Source organism: Theropithecus gelada, chromosome 3 (genome assembly GCF_003255815.1).
Source record: "Theropithecus gelada isolate Dixy chromosome 3, Tgel_1.0, whole genome shotgun sequence".
Taxonomy (NCBI): Eukaryota; Metazoa; Chordata; class Mammalia; order Primates; family Cercopithecidae; genus Theropithecus; species Theropithecus gelada.
Window position 1 is genome coordinate 1,969,808 of NC_037670.1, and position 18,537 is coordinate 1,988,344.

The 18,537-nt window shown below is 53.9% G+C and overlaps 1 long non-coding RNA gene and 1 pseudogene across 1 annotated transcript in view; one reads left to right on the plus strand and one right to left on the minus strand.

Moving 5' to 3' along the window:
* Positions 1–6,713: 6,713 nt before the first annotated feature.
* Positions 6,714–7,746, minus strand: LOC112620255 (annotated as a pseudogene).
* Positions 7,747–13,357: 5,611 nt separating this feature from the next.
* Positions 13,358–18,537, plus strand: part of LOC112620265 — a 34,936-nt gene continuing 29,756 nt past the window's right edge. Inside the window, exons 1-2 of the long non-coding RNA XR_003118500.1 lie at positions 13,358–13,471; positions 14,054–14,082. This is a non-coding gene — a long non-coding RNA (uncharacterized LOC112620265). The remainder of the gene's footprint in view (positions 13,472–14,053; positions 14,083–18,537) is intronic.

Sequence of the window (18,537 nt, forward strand, 5' to 3'; positions counted from 1 at the left end):
ATGCCACCATGCCCAGCTAATTTTTGTATTTTTAGTAGAGACAGGGTTTCACCATGTTGACCAGGATGGTCTCGATCTCTTGACCTCGTGATTCACCCACCTCAGCCTCCCCAAATGCTAGATTACAGGCATGAGCCACTGCGCCCAGCCAAAAAAAAATTTTTTTTGAGACAAAGTCTCATTCTGTCATGCAGGCTGGAGTACAGTGGCACAATCACAGCTCACTTGCAGCCTAGACTTCCTGGACTCAGGTGATTCTCCCACCATAGTCTCCCAAGTATCTCGGACTACAGGTGCACGCCACCACACCCGGCTAATTTTTGTGTGTTTGTTTGTTTTTTGAGATACAGTCTCGCTCTGTTGCCCAGGCTGGAGTGCAGTGGCGCGATCTCAGCTCACCGTATTAGCCAGGATTGTCTTGATCTCCTGACCTCGTGATCCGCCCACCTCGGCCTCCCAAAGTGCTAGGATTACAGGTGTGAGCCACCGAGCCCGGCCCACACCCAGCTAATTTTTTTTTTTTGTATTTTGTAGAGAAGGTGTTTTGCCACATTACCCAGGCTGGTCTCAAAACTCATGGGCTCAAGCGATCTTCCAGCCTCAGCCTCCTAAAGTGCTAGGATTACAGGCATGAGGCACTGCTCCTGGCCTTTTTTTTTTTTTTTTGAGACGGAGTCTTGCTCTGTCTCCCAGGCTGCAGTGCAGTGGCCAGATCTCGGCTCACTGCAAGCTCCGCCTCCCGGGTTCACGCCATTCTCCTGCCTCAGCCTCCCGAGTAGCTGGGACTACAGGCGCCCGCCACCTCACCCGGCTAGTTTTTCATATTTTTAGTAGAGACGGGGTTTCACCGTGTTAGCCAGGATGGTCTCGATCTCCTGACCTCGTGATCCGCCCGTCTCGGCCTCCCAAAGTGCTGGGATTACAGGCTTGAGCCATCGCGCCCGGCCGCTCCTGGCCTTTTTAATTCAATTTAAATTATAAATGTGATCGCTATAGAAATATGTGTATTGGCCAGGCGCGGTGGCTCAAGCCTGTAATCCCAGCACTTTGGGAGGCCGAGACGGGCGGATCACAAGGTCAGGAGATCGAGACCATCCTGGCTAATCCTGTGAAACCCCGTCTCTACTAAAAAATACAAAAAACTAGCCGGGCGAGGTGGCGGGCGCCTGTAGTCCCAGCTACTCGGGAGGCTGAGGCAGGAGAATGGTGTGAACCCGGGAGGCGGAGCTTGCAGTGAGCTGAGATCCGGCCACTGCACTCCAGCCTGGGCGACAGAGTGAGACTCCGTCTCAGAAAAAAAAAAAAAAAAAAAGAAATATATGTATTATTTATCTGCTGCTATGTAACAAATTACTCCAGACCTAGTGGCTTAAAAGTAAATACTTAGGGCCAGGCACAGTGGCTCATACCTGTAATCCCAACATTTTGGGAGGCCGAGGTAGGCAGATCGCTTGAGTCAGCAGTTTAAGATCAGCCTGGGCAACATAATGAGACTCCATCTCTACAGAAAATGCAAACGTTAGTCATGCATGGTGGTGCACACCTGTGGTCCCAGCTACTCAGGAGGCTGATGCGGGAGAATCGCTTAAGCCCAGGAGGGAGAGGTTGCAGTGAGCCAAGATCACACCACTGCACTCCAGCTGGGGTGACAGAGTGAGACTCTGTCTCACAAATACATAAATAAAATACTTAGGATCTCCATTTCTGTGGGTCAAGAATTCAGGAGTGACAGAGCTGGGTCATTTGGGCTCAGGGTGTCTCATGACATTGCAGTCAAGCTGTCCACTGAGACTGCAGTCACCTAAAGCCTGTTTCCAAGATGGCTCGCTCATGTGACTGCTGACCGGAGGCCTCAGTTCCTGTCACATGAGCCTCTCTACAGGCTGCTTAGGTGTCATGGTGTGACAGCTGGCTTTCCCAAGTGAGCAATCAAAGAGTGAACAAGAGGAAGCCACAGAACCTTTTATGATGTAGTTTGCAAAGTTGCAAGCCATCACTTTTGCTTTTTCCCATCTGTCAAAAGGGAATCATGTAACCCAGCCCACACTCAAGGGGATAGGAACTGGGCTCTGCCTTTTGAAGAGAGTATCAGAGAATTTGTGGACGTATTTTAAATGACTATACTATGTTTAATTATTGCAAGTACGGTCACTGTAGAAAAATTGGAAAATAGGGACAAGCAAAAAAACAAATCACTTGTAATTCCATGACTCAATGGATAGCATTACTAGTTGGGTGTATATAATTCCAATATTCAAAATACATATTTTCTCAAAATATAAACGCACTGTATATACTGTGGTGTAATCTCTTTCACTTAACGTATTTTCTCAAAATATAAACACACTGTATATACTGTGGTGTAATCTGCTCTTTCACTTAATGCATTATAAAAAATACCTTTCGTGTCAAATATTCTTTTTTTTTTTTTTTTTTTTTTTGAGACGGGGCTTCGTTCTTGTCACCCAGGCTAGAGTGCAATGGTGTAATCTCCGCTCACTGCAACCTCTGCCTCATGGGTTCAAGTGATTCTCCTGCCTCAGCCTCCCAAGTAGCTGGGATTGCAAGCATGAGCCACCACGTCGAGCTAATTTTTTGTGTTTTTAGTAGACACAGGATTTCACCATGTTGGCTAGGCTAGTCTCAGACTCTTGACCTCAAGTGATCACCCACCTCGGCCTCCCAAAGTGCTGGAATTACAGGCATGAGCCACCGCACTTAGCCCCTCATAACATTTTTTAATGGCTGCATACATTTCATCATATGTATGTATCATAACTTATTTAATGAATTCTGTTATAGGACACTTAGTTTGTTTACAGGTTTTCCCTGTTTTATACATTTTGTTAAATGAACATCCCTACAGCACATTTATTTGTACAATCATGACTGTTTCTTAAATCCCTGGAAGCGAAATTTTTGCAACACAGTTTGCATAATTTTAAACTTCAAATGCCTGTTACCTAATTTGAGCAGAATTTTTACTGCAATAATCAAGAGTCCATTTGGCCAAATTCCTTATCTATGACAACACCTGCGAAAGTTCAAATATTGATAACTGTAAGTGAATTTGTTGAGAGTGACTGAAATCACTATGGAATGAGAAGTTGCTATAAAAATTTTACTAAAGAGTGAACTGGCCGGGTGCAGGGGCTCACGCCTGTAATCCTAGCACTTTGGGAGGCCAAGGTGAGCAGATTGCCTGAGCTCAGGAGTTTGAGACCGGCCTGGACAACACAGTGAAATCCCATCTGTGCTAAAAATACAAAATTAGCCAGGCGTCGTGGTGGGCACCTTTAATCCCAGCTACTCAGGAGGCTGAGGCAGGAGAATCACTTGAGCCCAGGAAGCGGAGGTTGCAGTGAGCCGAGATCGCACCACTACACTCCAGCCTGGGCAACAGAGTGAGACTCTGTCTCAAAAAGATAAAATAGGGAGATGCAAGTGTGTTAGCACCAGCACCAACACACTACCAAACAGTTTTCCAAAGTGGGGGCACCAGTGTAAACTCCCATTAGAGCTGTATGGATTTCTCTTACAGCACGTCCTCTAAATCTTCGGCACTGTTAGTGTTTCCAGCTTTAGGATTTTCGGTGACTCTGGAGAGGGATCTCATAGTGGGTTTTTGTTTTTTGTTTTTGTTTTTGGGTTTTGGGTTTTTTTTTTTTCTTAACAAAATATATTCCAATTTAAAACAGAATTCATTTCAGGAGGAAGATATGAAAAGTCAACTTCCATCAGTGTCTGGATTAAGGATCAGGGCCAGTGGCCACGGGAGGTGACACTGAGCCGCTCCTCAGCCCCTCCTCCCGTCCCCCAACGTGCACGACACATACATTTCAAACAGTAAAAGGTTTAAAAACAGCATTGTATAGAATATTCTTTTTAAAATAAGGTTGAAATTATCTGAAATCAGGACAGTGTAATATACAAGTATCACTGGGTCCCATCTGCCAGGCCAGCCGCAGGATCTGCTGCCACCACTGGGGACATTGGCAAGGGAATGACCCTCTAGGGGAGCCGGGGGACCCAGGGCATGGGTCTTGCGGTGGCCAGGGGCTGCTGCCGCCTGGGCGTGACATGGTCAGAGAAGGTGGTCAGCACTCACGAGAAAGCATTGGCAGGTGAGATTCACCAAGGTAAAAACATATACCCACACGTGGTCCCACACATGACACGGGTGGGGGTTGGCTGCCTGTTCCCCGACCTGAGGGTGTCACTGGTGCGAGAACCACTGCCTGGGACTCTACTGGGGCAGACACCCCTACCCCAGGCCTGTAACACCCACCTCTGCTTTTTTGAGGGGTCAAGGGATCAGGCACTCAGACCCAGAGGACCCAGGCCAAACGGTTTGGTGGCCTCAACCTGGCTCTGGGATGCTTGGCACAGCCCCCTCCCTTGGAAGGGCTAATACTAAGCACCCCAGCCTGCACGCTGGGCGATTCCACCCTTGTGCCAGGTCCAGGTCCCCTTGTGCGATCTGGGCCCTCAGAGATGCCACAAGTCTAGGCCGCCTAGAGGGGTCCGCTGCCGGCAGTGGATACACTGGCCCCGCCAGGAGTGGCACCATCTGCTCCCCCAGGGCACGGCCGGGCCCCAGCACTCACCATGGGGGTTTCTGGCGCCAACCCTCTTAAGTAGACACTTGGCACAAAAAAAGGACGCTTCTGGGAGAGACAAAAGTGGAAAAGTGGCGAGGGGCGCGGGGACGCTGCCTGGTTTCCCAGTGGGGCTGATCACCAGAAATGTACCTGTCCCCTCCACAGGGCTCCCCCTCTTCTCCCGCCAGAAGCCAGCAGACAGCCCTGCGCAGAAGAAGACCCGGGCAGGCGTGACAGTGGCAGGCGGGAACTGCTGGTCGGGGTGGTCTTATTTGGGGGCTGTTTCTTTCTTTTTTTTGAGATGGAGTCTGCTTTGTCGCCCAGGCTGGAGTGCAGTGGCGCCATCTCGGCTCACTGCAAACTCCGCCTCCCGGGTTTACGCCATTCTCCTGCCTCAGCCTCCCGAGTAGCTGGGACTACAGGCACCTGCCACCTCGCCCGGCTAGTTTTTTGTATTTTTTAGTAGAGACGGGGTTTCACCGTGTTATCCAGGATGGTCTCGATCTCCTGACCTCGTGCCTCGGCCTCCCAAAGTGCTAGGATTACAGGCTTGAGCCACCGCGCCCGACTGGGGCTGTTTCTTTTATAATCTGTCAAGGCCAGAAGCAGCCGTCCAGGGTCCCAGAATCGCAGTGGGCGAGGGCAGCACGGGCGATCCATCCTGGGGACAGCTGTGCGAAGCCCAGACCCACAGAGTGCTGCAGTGATCAGTCAACAGCAGGCGAAAGAGCCACCTCCCCAAAAACAGTCCCCTCGTTCCCCACCTTCCAAGTCTCTGGGGGAGAACGAGTCTGGGTGCCTCAGTGCCTAAAGGGGCCCCGGGAGGCGGTCCCCCGGGCTGTGGCTCAGTGCGCAGCCGTGGCCTGGCGGGCTCCCCATCAGACCGTGGCTGTGGCCAGCCAGGCCTGGAAGCTGCCAGGGCCGGTGCCTGCTGCCACCTTCCACGCGGCCCTGGCCAAAGTGCCAGTGCTGGCTTCCCGCTCCTCGGGGGCGGACACAAGTACTTGGTACAAGGCCGGAGCTGCGGGCCAAGTCCCTCTCTCTACCTCTCCGGTACACACCTCAGAATATGCTGTAAAAGTCCGCACCCCACCCTCACTGTTTCCAAATTGGGGACAACACAAAGCAGAACAAAACGAAAAGAAATGGCCCCATCCAAGTGGCCTTTCTCTGAGTGTTACTGGGGACCATCCTTCTAGCCTCCAAGTCCACATGGGCTCCAGTGGGGTGCACTCCAGCTGGGGCAGGGTGGCCGTGCAGCCCTCTGGAGCCCCTGGGCAGCCTGCGTGGCCAATGTCGCCCCTGGAGGCACAACCCAGAGGAGCCCCGAGCCCCCATGACTCCAGCCCAGGGACCCTTCCCAGCCTCTGCAGAGGGATGGGGTACCTGGCCAGAATAGAGGACCCTGGGCGTTTCTTCAACCTGTGAGGTCAGGCGTTCTTTTTACTCAAAAAAAAAAAAAAAAAAAAGTTTAGGCACTTCCCAGGGTGGGCGACTGAGGGAGTCCCCCAGCCCCTCTTCGGGAGTCCAGTGGGCAAAACACAGCATTGAGTTGTCAAGAGGCCAGGCGCACTGGGCGTCAATAACTTTAAAAAGGGGAAAAAATGTTAGTCCCCGAGTCTCCAGGCCTTTCGTGCTGAAGAAGAAAAGAAGCGGGGAAGAGAAAGAAAAAGCACGTGGGTTTGGAAGGACAGTCGCCGGAGGCTGCTGGAGTGGGCACCCCCATGCTGGCTGGCAAGGGGCTCCGTGAGGCCCAGAGTCGCTGGGGACACGGGGCACTCGTGTGTTTTATGTTTCGCTGGGTGTTTTTTTTTTTTTTAGAAAAAAGCGAGCCATAAGCCAAGGCCGGAAAAAGGCTGCCTTTGCCCGTTGACAAAAGGTGAGAAGGCGCGCGAGGTGTTCGGAGAGATATACATCCCCTGACAACTATGAAATAAAAACCATTTGTTAAAAATATTTAAAACAAACAAACAAACAAAAACAAAACAACTCAGCAGGCAGAGGCCCCGGCCCGGGCTCAGCAGCGCCACCCGGCGGCAGCCGCGGGCTCGGTGTGAAGGAAAGTTTGTCCGGGCCCTTGTCTCCGTCCGGTCTCCCTGGGCCTGGGCGCTTTCAGACCGGGTTGTGCTCCTTGACGTTGAGCTGCAGGATGGTGCCCTTCACGGCCGCGAGCACGAAGCGGATGTTCTTCGTGTAGATGATCTTGTCGCCGTCGGGGTTCGTGTCCACGAACAGCTTCAGGATGAACTCCCGCGCCGCTGGGCGTCCCGCTGGGGCCCGTTGAGCTCGGGGATGGAGCCCACCAGGTGCGAGTACAGGATACTGTCCTCCAGCAGGTCCTTCTTGTTGAGGAAGAGGATGACGGAGTTCTGGAACCAGGGATAGTTGACGATGGTCCGGTACAGAGCTTTGCTCTCCTCCACCCGGTTCTCCTTGTCCGACTCCGCCAGGACTTGGTGGTATTCACTGAGGGCGACGACAAACAGGATGGACGTCAGGTTCCCAAAGCAGTGGATCCGCTTCCTGGAGCCGACCGCTGTCCCCCAACATCCACCATCCTGAAGATAAGGCTCTCCAGGTCGAAAGATGCCGGTGGTGGGCACGCGGCCCCGCAGCGCGTCCTGCGGGGTGGGCAGGTGGCCCGAGGCGGCCCTGCGGGCAGCGTCCGTCAGGCAGTACTTGGCCGGGTCCGAGAGCTGGCACTGGCGCCTGCGGTCGCAGCACTCCTGGATGCCGGGGTCCGTCCCACAGGGTCCTGATGGCGCTGACGTACCAGTGCTCGAAGGTGGTCACCGTCTCCACGTCCGCCTCCCGGATCAGGAGCCACTGGCCTTGTTCTGCTCCTCCTTGTGGAGGATCTTCAGCGTCTCCACGGCCCGGATCGTGGCCTGGATGGCGGTGAAGATGTTGTGGTAGACGAGCTTGGTGAAGCCGCGCTTGGCCGCCTCCGAGTAGCAGGCGCCCTGGACGATGCGCGTCTGTTTGAAGAAGATGCTCTTCCCGCTCTCGCCCCTGCGGAGCAGCAGCAGCTTGAGCTGGCGCCGGGCGTCGCGCTCGTCCCCCGCAGCTGCTTCTGGATCTCGGCGTTGATCCGCTCCTTCACCTCATCGCTCAGGCAACGCGCCATCACGGACTCCAGAGTCATCGTCCCGGCCCGTCCGCCGCCCACCGGCCCCCGCCCGCCCTGCCCCGCCTCGGCCGCTGCCTGCGAGCCGCGGGGTCCCCGCTGGGGCAGCGCCAACCGCGGACTCCCGCGCTGCCGCTTAGCCTGCGCTGCCGCCGCAGCCACCGCCAACCGCAGCCTCTGCAGCCGAGCGACAGCGCCCGAGTTGGGGTTTTTTTTGTTTTTTGTTTTTTGTTTTGAGACGGAGTCTCACTCTGTTGCCCAGGCTGGAGTGCAGTGGCGCGATCTCGGCTCACTGCAACCTCTGCCTCCTGGGTTCCAGCGATTCTCCTGCCTCAGCCTCCCAAGTAACTGGGATTACAGACGCCTGCCACCACACCTGGCTAATTTTTTTGTATGTTGTTTAGGAGAGACAGCGTTTCACCGTATTAGCCAGGATGATCTCGATCTCCTGACCTCGTGATCCGCCCGCCTAGGCCTCCCAAAGTGCTGGGGTTACAGGCGTGAGCCACCGTGCCTGGCCAATCTGAAACCTTTTCTAGCTCCTGAGACTGTGGTTCAAGGCAGGGCTATGCTTCCCCCTCCCAGCCCTGGCCCTGTGACCCCAGCTGTGCGCCTGGCACTGTACAGAAGCCTAAGAGATGCCCACTGCCAGAGCGGGAACCAAATCCTCATCTACTAGGGACCCAGGGGGTGCCCTCCCTGAGAGTTTGGCCTTTGGGCTCACTCCCAGGCAGAGACTCCTCGGTTCAGCTGCTTGATTACCCCTGTGAGAGAGAGCTCATTACCTCTCTAGGCTTATTACCTCTCCAGAGAGCTCATTACCTCTGCACTCCATGGCCCACCCTGCCATCCCCTGACAGCCCCGCTCTGGCCAGCATGATTTTCCCAGTGTCCTCTACCCACCACAAACCCCAGCCCCCCAACAGGCTTGCTCTAAGGGGACAAGTTGTGCTGCAGATGGGGCCTTAAGAAGCAGTGCTCTATGATAAAGAAGGTTGACTCATGTCTGGCAGGGCTTTCTGGAGTCTGTGGAGCTAAAGACATTAGCAGAATACAAAGCTGGGCTTGGTCACTGGCACTCCTGACTGCAGTGACACAGCAGCTCTCAGATGTGAGCCGTAGATCTCAGACCTTTCCAGAAGCTCAGAGTTCTTGCTATGTAGTGGGCCCCCACTGTTTCTACTCCTTTTCTTTTCTTTTCTTTTTTCTTTTCTTTTCTTTTCCTTTCCTTTCCTTTATTTTCTTTTATTTTCTTTCATTTTGAGACACAGTCTTACTCTGTTACCCAGGCTGGAGTGCAGTGGCGCTATCTCAGCTCACTGCAACCTCTGCCTCCTGGGTTCAAGCAATTCCCCTCCCTCAGCCTCCCAAGTAGCTGGGATTATGGGCACCTGCCATCATGCCCAGCTAATTTTTGTACTTTTAGTAGAGACAGGTTTCACCATGTTGGCCAGTCTGGTCTCAGACTCTTGACCTCAAGTGATCCATCCTCCTTGGCCTCCCAAAGTGCTGGGATTACAGGAGTGAGCTACTGCACTAGACCTCGTTTCTACACTTTAAACCAGCTCCACGGGAGGCTCCCTGAGGCCACCTGCTCCAATCCCAGGTAGTGACAATCGTGCAATGTCCTGGGAGCAGGAGTGAGATATCAGACAGTTGTGTTCAGGACTGGGCAGGTCTCATGCCCAGCTGGATCCTTCAAGCCCAGCGCAGCCCCCCAGATTCCACATGTGGGGCAGCAGGGACTCCAGGCCTGAACTGTGCGGACCCAGGAGGGTCCATTACAGGGATAGGCAGACCAAGGCCCAGAGGGGAGGGCTGGGCAGTCCCACAGATGCTTGGAGGGACCTCTGTGATAGCCCCACTTGTGTTTTCCAGGCCCGAGCTGCTCAGTGAGGGAATCCAAGAGCCCATCGTGGAGAGTCAAGGTACCCAGCGTGGGGTCGCAGGCTGTGGTGTGGGCGGGCAAGGGAGGGCCCCAAGGGCTTCTGCCACCAGCCCCTCCTCCTGCTGCCTCTGTCCTGCTCCCATCCTGGCCCTGGCATTCTCCCCACACCCCCGCACTGGGTTTCCCCTAACGATGCCATCTTGGGTCCCAGGAACTGCCTCCTCACTTGGCTTCTCTCCCCCTGCCCTGCCCCCAGAGAGGGACTCCGGGGACCCTCTGGTGGACGAGAACCTGAAGAGACAGGGCTTTCAAGGTAAGGTTGAGCTCAGGGGGAGGTCTGTTGTCCCAGCACCATGACCTTGACCTGGTTTGGGTTTGGAGGGCCAGGCTGGAAGTGGGGAGGAGCTGGCCCCCAACCTCAGGGCCTAAGGAACCAGGCAAGCCAGGTTGGCAGCCCAGGCCCGGCTGTACCCTGCCAGCTCTGTGTTAGAGACTCCAGGGGACAGGGGGTGCCTACAGGTGGATGGTGGGGGGAACTTGGGGAATGGGAAGGTATAGGGCCCAGGAGCCTGCCTGCTCCCCTCCTCCCCTTCCCCCCCCGCGGCCCCCGCCATCCCCACTGAGGTAGCTGACATGCCCACTCCTTATTCAGCAATCAGCTGTGGTCTTAGTGCTTTGAAATCAGAATAGGAGCCAGGTGCCGCACCTCACGCCTGTAATTCCAGCACTTGGGGAGGTCAAGGAGGGAGGATGGCTTGAGGCCAGGAGTTCGAGACCAGCCTGGGCAACATAGAATCTGTCTCTATATCTATTTTTAAGAAAAGAAATCAGAAGCCGAGTGCAGTGGCTCGCGCCTGTAATCCTAGCACTTTGGGAGGCCGAGACGGGCAGATCACTTGAGGCCAGGAGATCAAGACCAGCCTGGCCAACATGGCGAAACCCCGTGTCTACCAAAAATATATAAGAATTAGTCGGGCAAGTTGGTGTGCACTTGTGATCCCAGCTACTTGGGAGGCTGAGGCAGGAGAATCGCTTGAACCTCAGAGGCGGAGGTTGCAGTGAGCCGAGATCGTGCCACTGCACTTCAGCCTAGGCAACAGAGCAAGACCCTGTCTCAAAAAAAAAGAGAGAGGGAAAGAGAGAAATGGTGGTCTTGGATCCTTCCAGCGCATGCTGACACTTTGTTTGTTTGTTTGTTTGTTTAGATGGAGTTCTACTGTTGTCGCCCAGGCTGGAGTGCAATGGCACAATCTCGGCCCACTGCAACCTCTGCCTCCTGGGTTCAAGCGATTCTCCTGCCTCAGCCTCCTGAGTAGCTGGGATTACAGGCATATGCCACCACACCCGGCTAATTTTTGTATTTTTTTGGTATAGATGGGGTTTCACCATGTTGGACAAGCTGGTCTCGAATTCGTGACTTCAGATGATCTGCCGGCCTCAGCCTGCCAAAGTGTTGGGATTACAGGTGTGAGCCACTGCGCCCAGCTTTTTGTTTTTGTTTTTTCTGAGACAGAGTCTTGCTCTGTCATCCAGGCTGGAGTGCAGTGATGCAGTCTCGGCTCACTACAACCTCCACCTCCCAGGTTCAAGGGATTACCTTGCCTCACCCTCCTGAGTAGCTGGGATTACAGGTATGTACCACCATGCCCGGCTAATTTTTGTAGTTTTAGTAGAGATGGGGTTTCACCATGTTGGCCCAGCTGGTCTCCAACTCCTGCCCTCAGGTGATCCTCCCGCCTCGGCCTCCCAAAGTGCTGGCATTACAGGCATGAGCCGTCGCGCCTGGCCACACTTGGGGGTTTTTAATGGGTGAGGGTGGCTCGGTGGCTTATGCCTGTAATCCCAGCTGAGGCAGGTGGATCACTTGAGCTCAGGGGTTTGCTGCCAGCCTGGGCAACATGGCAAAACCCTATCTCTACCAAAAACACAAAGAATAAATTAGCCAGGTGCAGTGGCACATGGCTGTGGTCCCAGCTACTCAGGAGGCTGAGGCAGGAGAATCACTTGAGCCTGGGAGGTGGAGGTTGCATTGGGAGCTGCCAGGCCCGTCCGCTGTGTCTGTGGGGACTGCCCGTCCTCCACTGTCTGCTGGATCAGCTGGGCTTCCATTCCTTCCTTGTCTCCAGCCCCCCAGTGACTTCATGAAGCCCCCGTCCCCTGCTCGCCAGCCCGGGGCACAGGACTCCGCACTCCATGGTGCCCCTCCCCTCCGGGGCTTATTTATTGGTTTGGTGGTTTTCAAATGTCAACAATTAACTTAATTTCCAAGTCATCACTGTTGTGGTAACAGTGCATGTCCTTCTGGAAAACACACATCTCCATCAAGACATTGGTGCTGAAGGACCTGAGGGGCCCACTCCAAAGATCCGTTAATTGTCAGAGAAGGAGTTCCCCATAATTAGAAAATCATCTTCCTTAAAAGTCACCAAATGCCTTTTCACTGAACAGCCCAAACCCATAATCGTTTTGCGCTTTGCAGAAAATTACGACGCGAGGCTCTCATGGATCTACATCGCCCACACGCTAAGGGAGCAGGTCCAGGAGCTTTTCAATAAGAAATACGGTAAGCAGCGCAGAACCCCCAGGGAGGGACACGCAGCTGCTGTGGGCAGAGAAATGGGAGGTTTCCCAGTTCCAGTCGAGGGCATTTCTGGGGAAACGATCCACCCCTTTACGTGTATGTCTTGAGCATTTACTATGTGCCAGGCACTATCTCAGCCACTGGAGATACTGCCGTGAGTAAAACAGACACAGTCCCTGTACTCATGAGCCTTGCAGACCAATGAGGTGAGACACACTTTCAACTACTACACACAGAATTTAATAGACAGGGGCCTGGCTCGGTGGCTCATGCCTGTAATCTCAGCACTTTTGGAGGCTGAGGCAGGCAGATCACTTGAGCTCAGGAGTTCAAGGCCAGCCCAGGCAACATGGCGAAACCCCATCTGTACCAAAAATACAAAAAAGAAATTAGCCAGGTGCAGTGGTGCACACCTGTGGTCCCAGTTACTCAGGAGGCTGAGGCAGGAGAATCACTTGAGCCTGCGAGGTAGAGGTTGCAGTGACCTGAGATCGTGCCATTCCACTCCAACCTGGGCAACAAAAGCAGAACTCTGTCTCAAAAAAACAAAAAAAAGGAGCATATGACATAGGAACATATTGGTGTGTCTTTTTCTTTCTTTTCTTTTCTTTTTTTTTTTTTTTTTTTTTTTTTTGAGACAGGGTCTCACCATGTCACCCGTGATCATGGTTCACTACAGCCTCAAACTCCTGGGCTTAAGCAATCCTCCTGCCTCAGCCTCCCAAGTGGCTGGAACTACAGGCATGCACCACCATGTCCAGCTATTTTTTAGAAATTTTTGGTAGAGACAGGATCTTGCTCTGTTGCCCAGGATGATCTCGAACTCTTAGACTTAAGTGATCCTCCTGCCTTGGCCTCCCAAAATGCTGGGATTACGGGCATGAGCCACCATGCTGGCCTTTTTTTAATGTTCTGATCAAATAGCTCAGATTGTAATGCCTATACCTTTCCACGGTGCTACCCGAGACCTTTCTCGTGCCATTCACTCTCCTGCACGCATGTCTTTCCATTCACACCCCTGCAATCCCATGTACACACACCCCACGCTGCCTCTCACTCCTGATGGGCAGGACCCTGCCTCTCACCCACAGGGGAAGTCTTGGGTATCAAGTACCCGGTCCAGGTCCCCTACAAGCGGATCAAGAATAACCCCGCTCCGTGATCATTGAGGGGCTGCCCCCGGGAATTCCGTTCCGAAAGCCCTGCACCTTCGGCTCCCAGAACCTGGAGAGGATTCTTGCCGTGGCCGACAAGATCAAGTTCACAGTCACCAGGTACTCAGGGGAAAGGATGAGGCTGAAGAGGCGGGACTAGCTCAGATGGAGGCTTATACCTGCGAATCCTTAGCCTTTCCCTAGGTCCTGCTCTCCCTACTGGACAATGTGGCTCTCCTGGCACCATCCTGGGTCCTGGGGGTGGCCAGAAAGGGACTGCAGGCCAGCCCGAGTACAGGGAACCCTTCAGAAGTGGGACTGGTCACCCCACCATGGCAAGGGCAGCCTTCAAGGGCATCTTCAACCTGTTCAGCCACACCCGCTCACTGCACCCCCAGCCCCCGGGAAAGGCATTCAGCCCCCATCAGAGGGATTTGCCCAAGGTCCCAGGGCCAGCCAGGGCAGAGCCTGCACAAGGCCCAGGTCTGCGTCCTGCAGAGTGACACTGCCAATGCCAGCACCCTGCCACATCGTCTCAGTGTCCTGCACACACAGAACCCCAGGGCAGCTTGTTAAAATGCAGATTCTGCTGCCGTAGGTCTGGGGTGCTCCCAGGAGAGACCGAGGCCACTGCATCCCAGGGGTGTCTTCCTCATCCTCCAGGCCCTCCCCATGACACCCCTGCCTCTGTTTCTCTTCTAGGCCTTTCCAAGGACTCATCCCAAAGCCTGGTAAGAGGCACTGGCTGTGGAGGGGCACTGGGAATAGGGCCCAGTCATGGTGCTGGGGGCTGGAGCTAAGCCTGCTGTGGGGCACAGGTTCTGGGGGCTGGGAACAGAAGCCAGGCCCCTGCCTTTCTTTTTTTTTTTCTGCGGCAGAGTTCTTTTCTGTCAACCAGGCTGGAGAGCAGCGGTGTGATCTCAGCTCACTGTAACCTCCACCTCCCGGATTCAAGCGATTCTCCTGCCTCAGCCTCCTGAGTAGCTGGGATTACAGGCAACTGTCACCACGCCTGGCTATTTTTTGTATTTTTAGTAGAGACAGGGTTTCACCATGTTGGCCAGGCTGGTTTCCAACTCCTGACCTCAAGTGATCCACCTACCTCAGCCTCCCAAAGTGTTGGGATTACAGGTGTGCACCACCGTGCCCGGCCTAGGCCCCTGCCCTTCTGTTTAGCCACCTCACCTGGGCGCCTGACCCAGGTAGATGGAGGAAGGCTAAGCTTGAATGTGGCCCCACATCCTGGGGAAGAGAAAGGAGTGGTGGTACCAGTGATTTCTAAGTTTTACCCAGTCTGGGTTCAGGAGGGAGGGGTCAGGCCAGGTCAGTGTGCCCACTCCTGATAAAGGGGGTCTGGTTGACCTTAGTGAATAGATGAGGTTTTCGGTGAGTGGGTTCCTAACCACAGATGGAGGGGTGTCTCCATGGGAACTGCAAGTGTGGTGGTAAGATGTGGGGGGTGTCTACCCCGCCTTCAACAGTGCAGTGCCTCTCCTGACCCTTTTTTTGTGTTTTATATGTGTGTGTGTGTGTGTATATATATATATATTTTTTCTTTTTTCTTTTTTTTTTGAGACCAAGTCTCACTTTGTTGCCCAGGCTGGAGTACAGTGGCACAATCTCCGCTCACTGCAACCTCCATCTCCCAGGTTCAAACGATTCTCCTGCCTCAGCCTCCCGAGTAGCTGGGATTATAGGCACATGCCACCACGGCCGGCTAATTTTTGTATTTTTAGTAGAGATGGGGTTTCACCATGTTGGCAAGGCTGGTCTCAAACTCCTGGCCTCAAGTGATCCTCCTGCCTTGGCCTCCCAAAGTGCTGGTATGACAGGCATAAGCCACCATGCCCAGCCTCCTGACCCTTTTTAAGCCACCCATCCACCTCCATGTCCACCATGGGTTGTGCCCTGGCCTCCCAAACCCAGATTTGCAGAGGCTGTCCCTGCAGGGAAACATGCCACGTGGTGAGCACTAAGGACTGGCCAGAGCCTCCAGGGTGGGCCAGGCATTGTGGCTCACACCTGTAATCCCAGCACTTTGGGAGGCCAAGGCAGGAGGATCACTTGAGGTCAGGAGTTCGAGACCAGCCTGACCAACATGGTAAAACCCCGTGTCTACTTATAATCCAAAAATTAGCCAGGCGTGGTGGTACGCAGCTGTAATCCCAGCTACTTGGGAGGCTGAGGCAGGAGAATCACTTGAACCCAGGAGGCAGAGGTTGCAGTGAGCCAAGATCGCACCACTGCACTCCAGCCTGGGCAACAGGGCGAGACTCTGTCTCAAAAAAAAAAAAAAGTACTTAGGGTACAGTGATGTGGCGGCTGCCGACAGGCCATGGGAACCCCCAGAAGGGGGATCAGGAGGGTGAGGGGTAGTTGGAGAGGGCTTCCTGGAGTAAGGAAGGCTGTGCTTGGGCCTCAGGGGAAGATGGGACTTTGAGAGGCAGAGAGGAGGGTGGGCTGTGTTTGGCGGGGTGAACGGCAGGGGTTGGGGGGTCACTGGATGCCAGAAGTGTGTTTCTGGAGCTCTCAGAGGGGCAGAATGGTCAGGTGATGTTGGAAAGGTAGAGACAGTGGAAGCTGCAGCAGCACAATGCAGTGAGTGCGGCTCTGGTGGGCACCCAGCTGAGAGGTCACTGGGTTTCTGGCCCTGCACTGGGTGCTGTATGCGGGTGCCTTTCACACGTATTTCAGGAGGTCCTGCTGGGGCAAGGCGCTGTTCTAGGAACCAGGGTTACAGCGGAGTGCAGACAGAGGAGGCATCTCATTTAGGCTTCACACCTAGGAGGTAGACGCTAGAGCCCACCTTACAGAGGGGGAAACTGAGGCTCAGTGTGAGTGACGTGTTAATACTGTGTGTCCCAGGGCTAGCAGGTGGCCATGGCCCCAGCCCTCAGGGATGGCATTGGCACCCAAGCCAGGTAGCCGCCTGGAGAACCAGCTCCACACTTACTCATGCCTCTAGTCATGCTGGGCTGGGAACATGTCCAGGCTCCTGGGAGTCTCCAAGGGTTCACCAGAGGTCACAGAGGGCTACTCCTGCACAAGCATGGGCTTTTCTCAAGCCCTCCCTCGCACGGTCCCCAAAGCCTGGCCTGGGCCAGCACCGGCAGTTCCAAGGTGAATTGGAGTGGAAGCTGGGGTCTGCTGGGGGAGGCAGAGGCAATAGCAGGCCCCTTCATCTGGAGGCAGGTGTCCCAGGGCAGGTGGAGGGGTGGCACATAGTCTGTAGAGAGGCAGGTGGCTGGGGCAGTGCCCAGGAGTCAGCCTTCAGGGTCCCAGGCAGCATATGGGCCATGGGAAAGCGCCTCGTTCAAGTGCCTGTACCCACCTGACTAGCTGTGGGAATCTGAGCCTTCACTTCCTTATCACTAAGACAGACAAGTACACCTGCCTCGCCATGTGATCTGAATATGGAAAAAGACGGGCAGTGCCAGGTGAGCTGGGAAGACTGTTTTCCCCCAGTTGCCTTTTTTCTTTTTCTTTTTTTTTTTTTTTTTTTTTTGGAGATGGAGTTTAGCTCTTGTTGGCCAGGCTGGAGTGCAGTGGCATGATCTCGGCTCACTGCAACTTCCGCCTCCCAGGTTCAAACGATTCTCCTGCCTCAGCCTCCTGAGTAGTTGGGATTACAGGCATGTGCCACAGCATCCGGCTGATTTTTTGTATTTTTAGGCACCCTAACATGGTGAAAGGCCAAGCTGGTTGGCCAGGCTGGTCTCGAACTCCTGGCCAGCCTCAAGTGATCCGCCCATCTTGACCTCCCAAAGTGTTGGAATTACAGGGGTGAGCCACCGCACCCAACCGCCTTTCTTTTTGTCCTCGTTTGCAAATACAGAATGGACCTTAGTCTGCACACTCAGAAGTGCGAGACATGTATTTTTATTTTTCTAAAATTGAACTGGACTCCTACCAAAAGCCCCCAATGCATAGTGGCAGAAACTTTATCTGGGTCCATTTTGGATCATCGCTTGCCTTGGGCTTGCGCCGGGGCCTGGAACCTTCTGTGAGGCCCACCCAGTAGACTCTTGCACAGCACAGAGAGACTGAGCATGAGAAGGTCCATGCTTGAAGAAGGCCTAACAGCCGGATGTCGGTGCAACGATAGGAGAGTGGAAACCGAGAGGTGAAGAGATGACTGTGGCACCCAGCAGGGAATTCCCAGGAGGGTGAGGCTTCGGGAAGTTTCCAGGGGAACAAACCCTGTTAAGAATGGCTCTAGGGCCGGGCGCAATGGCTCATGCCTGTAATTCCAGCACTTTGGGAGGCCGAGGCAGGCAGATCACGAGATCAGGAGTTCGAGACTAGCCTGGCCAACATGGTGAAACCCCGTTTCTACTAAAAATACAAAAAATTAGCTGGGCGTGGTAGCAGGTGCCTGTAATCCCAGCTGCTCGGGAGGCCGAGGCAGGAGAATCGCTTGAAACCAGAAGGCGGACGTTGCAGTGAGCCGAGATCGCGCCATTGCACTCCAGCCTGAGCAACAAGAGTGAAACTCCGTCTCAGAACCACCAAAAAAGAAGAATGGCTCTAAACCAGGAACAGTGGTTCACCCCTGTAATCCCAGCACTTTGGGAAGCCAAGGTAGGAGGATCACTTGAGGCCAAGAGTTTGAGGCCAGCCTGGGCAACATAACAAGACCCCGTCTCTACAAAAAATTTAAAAATTAGCCAGGCACGGTGGCACGCACCTGTAGTCTCAGCTACTCAGGAAGCCAAAGTGGGAGGATGGCTTGAGCCTGGGAGGTGGAGGTTGCGGTGAGCTGAGATTGTGCAACTGCACTCCAGCCTGGGTGACACAGCATGATGCCATCTGAAAAAAAAAAAAAAGAATGGCTCTGAGATTTTTTTTAGGTCACTTACTGAAGGCTCCCATGGAAGCCTTTCCTAACAGAACCACCATGAGAAGGTGAAAATTCTGAAAGAGATTATGCTTTTTTTGTTTTGTTTTGTTTTGTTTTGTTGTTTTCAGATGGAGTTTTGCTTCTTGTCGCCCAGGCTAGAGTGCAGTGGTATGATCTCGGCTCACCACAACCTCCACCTCCCAAGTTCAAGTGATTCGCCTGCCTTAGCCTCCCGAGTAGTTGGAATTATAGGTGTGCACCACGACACTCAGCTAATTTTTGTATTTTTAGTAGAGACGGGGTTTCACTATGTTGGCCATCTCAAACTTCTGACCTCAGGTGATCA